At 52.1% G+C, this 6,765-nt stretch overlaps 1 non-coding gene and 1 pseudogene across 1 annotated transcript; both read right to left on the bottom strand.

Annotated features, from left to right (window-relative positions):
* Positions 1–6,160: 6,160 nt before the first annotated feature.
* LOC125517696 (small nucleolar RNA SNORD36) lies at positions 6,161–6,244 on the bottom strand. Its single transcript, XR_007287742.2, has one exon. It is a non-coding gene; the product is annotated as a small nucleolar RNA SNORD36 (small nucleolar RNA).
* Positions 6,245–6,342: 98 nt separating this feature from the next.
* LOC125517697 (small nucleolar RNA SNORD36) lies at positions 6,343–6,427 on the bottom strand (annotated as a pseudogene).
* Between the last annotated feature and the right edge of the window lie 338 nt (positions 6,428–6,765).

Below are 6,765 nucleotides of genomic sequence, written 5' to 3' on the forward strand. Positions count from 1 at the left end.
CAGGAAGGGTGTTGGATCCCGGAGCTCAAGAACTACCTGATCCAAGGGACTTTGCCGGAGAACGAGGAGGAAGCGGAGCGTGTGGCGCGGCAGGCCAGAGCTTATTGCATCAGGGATGGAGAGCTCTACAGGAAGCGACCAAATGACGTGTCCCTACGTTGCATCTCCCGAGAGCAAGGGAAGGAGCTACTGGCAGACATACACGGCGGAGACTGCGGGCACCACTCGTCGTCACGAACCCTCGTCGGCAAGGCGTTCCGTAGTGGATTCTACTGGCCCACGGTGCTCATCGACGCTGTTGAGATGGTGAAGGCTTGCGAGGCCTGCCAGTTTCACGCTAAGCAGATCTATCAGCCTGCGGGGGGTCTACAGACTATACCCCTCTCATGGCCGTTCGCAGTTTGGGGGATGGACATTCTGGGCCTGTTTCCTCGGACGCCAGGGGGCTATCGCTACCTCTACGTCGCTGTGGACAAGTTCACCAAGTGGGCTAAGGTGGAAGCCGTCCGCACTATCCCGGCAAGCTCCGCAGTCAAGTTCATCAAGGGCCTCGTGAGCCGATTTGGGGTGCCCAACCGCATCATCACCGACAACGGTTCGCAACTCACCAGTAATCTCTTCAAAACATACTTTGCTAACCTTGGAACGCAGATATGCTATGCTTCGGTAGCACACACCCAGAGCAACGGCCAGGCCGAGCGAGCCAACGCGGAGGTCCTAAGGGGCCTCAAAGCCATGACCTTTAAGAAGAAGCTGGAGGCCTGTGCCCGGGGCTGGTATGACGAGCTCCAGTCCGTGCTATGGTCAATCCGCACAACTGCGACTAAGCCGACTGGTGAGACCCTCGTTCTTCCTCGTCTATGGAGCAGAGGCTGTTCTCCCTCACGAGGTCAGGCGTCGCTCCACACGGGTCCTGGCGCTCGACGAGACGCAACAGGACGCCATGTGGGGGATGGATCTCGTGCTGGGGGAGGAATGCCGCCGAGAAGCCGCGCTGCGAGCAGCAAGGTGTCAATAGGCGCTGCGATGATACCACTGCCGCAACATCCGCCCCAGAACTCTTGAGGTAAGGGATCTCGTGCTCAAACGGGTTCTCTCCAGGGAGGGGCTGCACAAGCTCTCTCCCATGTGGGAGGGCCCATTCAAGGTTGTTCATGTCTCCAGGCCTGGCTCCACGCGCTTGGAGACCATGGAGGGGGTACCCATCCAGAACATGTGGGACATTCAACATCTCCGGAGGTTCTATCCCTGAGCGAGGCCTAGCACCTAGGAAAGGCCCGGTGCCTGTGAAGAAGGCAAATGCCTGTGAAGCTGCCGTGTTTTGGGAAAGGCCCGGTGCCCGTGAAGCTGCCGTGTTTTGGGAAATGCCCGGTGCCTATGAAGAAGGCCAATGCCTGTGAAGCTGCCGCATTGCGGGAAAGGCCTGGTGCCTGTGAAGGAGGGCAATGCCTGTGAAGCTCACCGCCCGTGACACTCTCACGTAATAATGAGTGGGGTTGTACACGCCCCGGAGTCTCCGGAGTGCCGCCCTCGGGCCTCGGGGGCTCCCGCCCATGCCTAGTTGCAGCACTTAGCTCCGCGCTGGTGAGGAGACGTCGAAGACTAGAATAGGTGCCGGACACGGCTTTTTCATTTTCTTTCTGCAGTTGGCTTGTCTATTCCCGTTTGAAGTTTTATTGAAGCTGTTGACGTTCCTGGCTTGTGACTCTTTGTCTTTTTCACTAGCTTGCCTCGTTTTCTCTCGCACAAGTCTCGCGAGGGAGGTTCGCGGGCGCCCTCGCGAGTGTTTTCTACCCCGATCGTTTGGAGCTTTCCTATCCGAGTCCTTCGCGGGAGCACCCCTCCCAGTCCGTGCCCCACGGGCATCGCGACACGAGCGCAGGACCTGGGCCGATCGGCCCCACAACCAAGACCAAAAGTTACCCCTCCTACTGATCCTTGCAGGGCACAAAGCGCACGGCGAGGCCACGGCCTCGGAAGGCGAGGACCGCGTCAAGCCCCACCGAGCTAAAATAATTCCCGCACATGGGTGCACGGCGCAGGAACACAACGCAGAAATAGCGGAAGCAGCACGATGGTTAACAGCAGCAGTTCTAACACGCCCCCGTGGGGCCCTATACTACCTTCTATTTCTACGCAGGAAAAGAAGGAAAACAAAATGGGCGCGATTCGCCCTGCACCAACCCACAGCGAAGGTTCGAGCTGCTCCTGGGGCTCAGGCGGATCCCTCCTCTCACTTCGCCGGGGCGCGACGGCGGGCTGACCCGCTACCTTCACCCAGGCGGGCGCGGCGGTGCGGGGGCTAGTCGCGGGCACCGCTGGAGGAGCTGCTGCCTGAGAGGGAGTCACCGAAGCTCAGCGAACCCCGAGCACTGCCGCCTGTATGCCTGTCACCGTCTTCATCCTGGTCAGTACCGGGAATGGGCAGGCGGCCGCGGTCATCGTCTTCGGGGCAGCACCCAGCACGACGACCGTCTTCCCCGAACACCCTCACGTAGAGGGTGGCGTTGCCATCGAACTTGAAGTGCAGGGTGCACCACCGGCCCAGGCCGCGCGCGTGGGAAAACGTTTGCCAGCTGCGGGTCAGGGCCCCATTCCCAGAAACGGAGACCTCCAGCGAAGCCCAGGAGGCCCTGCTGCAGCAGCCGTCTGCCTGAAGCCAGAAGTCGCACCGGACGCTGTCCGGCAGATCACCTATGAAGAAACGGGGGAGCTGGAGCGGGGTGCTGGTTGGGTCCGCTGACCACACGACAAACTCCGGCAGCACCTCCGCTGAGCAAAAGCGTGGCCTAGGGGGGCGCGCAGCCACGGCGTGCCCCCCATCGGCGGCCGGGCGCTCACCACCGCGCAGGGAACCGCCTCCATGGCCGCGGGAGGCCACTACGGGGACCATGGAATACTTGCGAGGGCAGCCTCGGCCGCGTTTGGTCGGGGGGGAGTCAGGCCCTGCCTGGCGGGCCTTTCCTTTCTCCGCGGCTGAGAATCTCTTTGGAGCCATGGGAACGGCGAGTAGCCAAGAAGAAGAAAAGGACCAGCAAGAAGGGATGGGCTGAAGGGGATCGCGCAGTCCCGTACTTATGGCCGGAGTAGGCCAACCGCCGAGCACCACGATCGCAGGTAATCATGACTGCTTTCTCTGCATGCAGGGATTTGTCAAGTCGTGCGGTCGCCGAGGCGTCATGGGGGAGCGCAGACGCCCACGTCCCATCAATCGCCACGCGGCGCCCAAGGCCGCAGGCTGTTAGGGCCCGCGGCGCTTCGCGCTTGCCTCTTCGCTTCCCTGCTAGGACAAGCCCGGGCGCGCGTTGGGCCCGGGGGCTACTGTCGGCGTTCTGGGATTGAGGGTCCCCAGACTTGCCTGCCTGCGGCCTGCGGTGTGGCTCAAGTGGGGGCCCAGCGTGGCCCATCTTCATCAGCTCAAGCTCAAGACCATCGCGAGGGGTCGAGCCTCGTGGGGCGGACAACAGAAAGCTTCCTCAGAGGCAGCCTCATCAGGCAGGCTTGCGAGGTGGCGGCGAGATCAAGGTAGGGGTACCTCGCGAGGAGCCCGTGACGCAAGCCATGACGATCGAGACCAGGCGGGCGCCGGTCTGTGCAGTGTCCTTGTTTCCCCTTTGGTGCAAAGGGGGCAAGCACAAGCCAAGGCGTCGGGCAAACGTTGCCATTCCGGTGCAATGAGACTAAGACCAGCAGAGCAGCAAGCCGGAGGTCACCGTGGAGCCCAAGACGAAGTCATCACCAGTACTTTTGGCAGCCGAAGACCACCTTTGGTCAGGATAACTTGTACTAGATGTTCCCCTTCAAAATGGCCAATTTTTGCACTACAAGAAATATGTCAACTTGTGACCACCACTATTCGTCACTGAATGGTCACAAATTTCCATTTGTGACCTTTTTGTGACCAAAAACAGAAGGTCAAAAGCTGGCCGTCGTAAACTGACTATAGCGACCTTTCTTCTGGAATGGTCGCAAACGTTTATGACCAAAATAAGTCCACTGTGGCGTTTTGGTCACTAGCAGCCTCCCCAGGCCACGTAGGCATCCAGCGTGGCAAGCTTATGTGGCACAAGATTCAGCCCGGTCCAATTCAGTTTTCTACATGGGCCTAGCCCATTAATTCAGCCTTTCTATATTTTTTTCCTGTTAATTTTTCGTTGACTTCATGGGCCAAGCCCAACATTGCAGCCTTTTTATTTTTGGGCCATGGCCTTTTTGTCTTAGCAGTCCCATTTTTTGTTTTTTATAAAATGGGTCCCCGTTTTGAGGTTCTGGTAATTGGGTCCTAGCTGTCAGGGTCATATTCTTCATTTTTTCAATTTAACATAAATAAATACCCATTATGTCTGAGTCGCCGCACAAAACAATTCTACAAGTAACACTTCAAATATTATCAGCCAGATTCAATACAAAGCTCCTGCTGTACAAAATAAGCTCTAACATACACTTTGCAAGCTCTGCAAGTGTAATAACAGTATGCCAGTCACAGCTACAAGCTCCACAAGTTCAATAATGAGATACAGTATTTTACAAGCTCTACAAGTGTTATGTTCTTCAGCATGCAGCTCCTTCGACAGCTTTACTGGACGGCCTGTTACATGAATCAACAAAAAAGAATCAAAAAAACTGAAGCCAATATATTATGAGCAGACCTTTCAAAAAAGGGCAGTTATTAAGAATGCCAACACAAATTCAGCTAGTACGATGCTTTTTATTCTCCAGCTAGTTAAAATGAGATACTCATTCATACAAGAAAACAGAGACACAATATGAAAATTCATTGCACAAGTGCAGGCCATGCAAAATACTTCACTGCCACACATTGCACCTAAACTTCACAGAAGATATAATTATAAAATTCAGCTTGCTGCTACTAACATTGGAAAACTGCTGCGGGTTTGTTTTGATCACAGAAGATAGAACTGATAACATTAGTTTGCTGCAACTCTGTCGTAGATTTGTTTTAATCGCGGAAGATAGAATTGTTAAAATTCAATTTGCTCTACTGTCATTCAATAACTGCAACTGCAGCGAGACAAGTTCTCTTACCCAGAGAGCCGACGTGCATGGACTTGCGCATCAGATGACAGAGTCGTCGTACTATCATCAATACCAAATTCCCAAACTCAATATAAAAGAAGAGAAGTAACAGCCAACGAAAAAAGTATATGAAGACAAGGAGTGAGCATAAACAACAATTTTATTTACTTTTACTTGTTAGTTGAGGGGTGATGCACAAGGAGTCACAAGTATCTGAAAAACTGACACACGTCAGCTAGGAAGCAAGCATTGGATCAAAATTGGAAAGCGTACGTGACTACATACAACATCTGATTATATAAGCAACTGTACAACGCAGCTATGTGCTAATTGCAGGCCCCGTTTGGATGCAAAGTATTTTCAAAGCATTACTAGAATACCATAGATTTTGAAAAACTATAGTTTTGAATACTTTGAGGCAATTGGCTATACCAAAAACTACGGTTTCATAAACAGTGGTATTGTTGTTACTGTGGTTCTCTTGGAGTATTAAAAAAAGTGGTCTAGACCTCTTTTTCTCAAACTGAGGAAAAGTCGCTCGTGTCATTGCTGGTTGACTATCGTGCATCTTGGTTCACAAGCATAACTAACCACATGTCAGTGTCAGTATGCTTTCAATGGCATGCACCACACTAATTAAAATAAGATACTGATTCCTATTCTTTGTAATTAGCTACTTCCGATCACGTCTGCAACTTCGTAGCTCAGCTGTCAGAAGACCATACAGCGTTGCATGCAGCCGGCCGGCACACACTGATTCGTGTAGCTCCGTAGGTTTAGTATAAGTTAGATTAAGTTGTGCGACTATCAATCAAAACTACAGTAAAACAACATGAGCCAAACGCATCGGTAGTTTTTCTAAAACTGAGAAAAATGTATTTTGTTTAAAACCGTAGTATTCATTGCCCATGCATTGCAATACTGAAGCTTTGAGATACTATGGTATTTTAAATACAGCGCTGCCAAACTAGGTTCAGCCGATGACTACACAGCAGCAACTACTTTAGACATTGGCTGGAGAAATGCTTATCTTTTTTATTCTTCAACGTCATAAAAAGAAATGACAACACAGCACCAACAACAGTAGACTCTCACCCAACTAATATACTAGAACTAGATCAACCAAGCATCAGTTTTAAAAAGCTCAGTTTAAGATACTTCAACGGCGTAAAATCTCAGTAGCATCTCCTTGTAACATCATATGCTCAGCTGATAAACGAGTCACATGCAACACCTCTACATTATATCACACCAACACACAGAGCTGCATTCTAGATGAGGAACAAAAAAACGTTGATGGCATGCTAGGCATCAGTTTTAAAAAGCTCAATTTTAGATCATCAAAGACCGGAAAGGCCTCAGCGGTCTAAATGTTTCACATCCTCTGCCCAGCACAACATCATCATCATCACGGAAATTCCCTAAACAGTCAGCTATCCACAAAAACATAGTGACCCACATCACCAACGAGCTACTATGAGCATGCAAGGACCATATACTATGCAGAGCTACTAAGCAAATGGGATTGGTAAGGAAGGGCAAAGAGAGGGAGGTGGCTACCTACTCCACAGGGGAACTTCCTGGTGGTGATGTTGAGCAGCATCCTGACAGGGCCATTGACCTTGAGCTGCTTCTCCTTGGCGCCCTTCACCAGATCTGAGGTCACTGTTCAACATACTCACGCACAAACGCATCAGAACGGAGACGCACAAGTCCAGCCAAATTACA

This window comes from Triticum urartu, chromosome 5A, assembly GCF_056163025.1.
Source record: "Triticum urartu cultivar PI428250 chromosome 5A, HENAU_Tu73, whole genome shotgun sequence".
Lineage (NCBI taxonomy): Eukaryota > Viridiplantae > Streptophyta > Magnoliopsida > Poales > Poaceae > Triticum > Triticum urartu.